Source organism: Galeopterus variegatus, unplaced genomic scaffold (genome assembly GCF_000696425.1).
Source record: "Galeopterus variegatus unplaced genomic scaffold, G_variegatus-3.0.2 Scaffold6705, whole genome shotgun sequence".
Lineage (NCBI taxonomy): Eukaryota > Metazoa > Chordata > Mammalia > Dermoptera > Cynocephalidae > Galeopterus > Galeopterus variegatus.
This window is the reverse complement of record NW_007732816.1, coordinates 10,254-11,059: the sequence shown is the minus strand read 5'-3', so window position 1 is coordinate 11,059 and position 806 is coordinate 10,254. Positions and strand designations below refer to the sequence as shown.

The window sequence follows — 806 nt, the reverse complement described above, 5'->3', positions numbered from 1 at the left end:
AAAAAAAAAAAGTTCATGGAAAAATAGAATTAAAAGATAATACGAATCATTCCACGAACTTTTTGAAGTACCCTCATATTCAGAAAATCTCTGAGCATGGTGCATAACCAACTTCTGAGGAACTTTGCATAATTTTCTCCACTGTCAGTGATCCTTCAACACCTGTATTCTTAGCAATAGTTGTTGCCAGAATTTTGAGTGTGTTCTTTTACTATTTCTGTACCAATTTTTTTGCTCTTCATTAGCTCGAACAGTGAATTCAAGGATGGAATTTGCCAAAGCAAAGCACCCAGATGATATCGTTTTCAGCAGCAGCTCCTATAGCATGCAGTATCTGAGACGATTTCTTTTTATTCCCCTCTGTGTCATTTGTCCCGTCAATATTCAGCACAGCTACTCCATCTGAAATTTTGCCAGATAGTCATCTAGGTTTCCTTTTTCATAGACTCTAAGAGTAACATTTAACTGTTCGATGATTTCTTGCATATGTTTCTCAGTTGGAGTCTTGTCACCTTTTCCTTGCAAGAACATAGCATCATCTTTGGTCACAAAGACCTCTCTAACTTTTCCTGCGGATGTTTTCAGGATTTAGGGTCAAACTCTCTTTTCCAAACACCATACTATCAGCAGCACTAGATTTGTTGGTTTTTTTCTGTGTCACCAAAACCAGTAGCTTTGTCTACTGTAACCTGAAAGCCGACTTTATCCTATTCAAAATGAGTGTACTGAGAGCATCTTCGATTATGACCAGAGTTTCAGTGGGCATTGGCAATTTCAAGAGAGGTTACAATGGACTGGACAATGGA

General features: G+C 38.0%; 1 protein-coding gene across 1 annotated transcript in view; it reads left to right on the top strand.

Moving 5' to 3' along the window:
- The window catches only part of LOC103606574 (CUB and sushi domain-containing protein 2-like), a gene marked incomplete at both ends in the record, with an annotated part of 104,683 nt that overhangs the window by 96,475 nt on the left and 7,402 nt on the right, over nt 1–806 (top strand). The window lies entirely within an intron of this gene.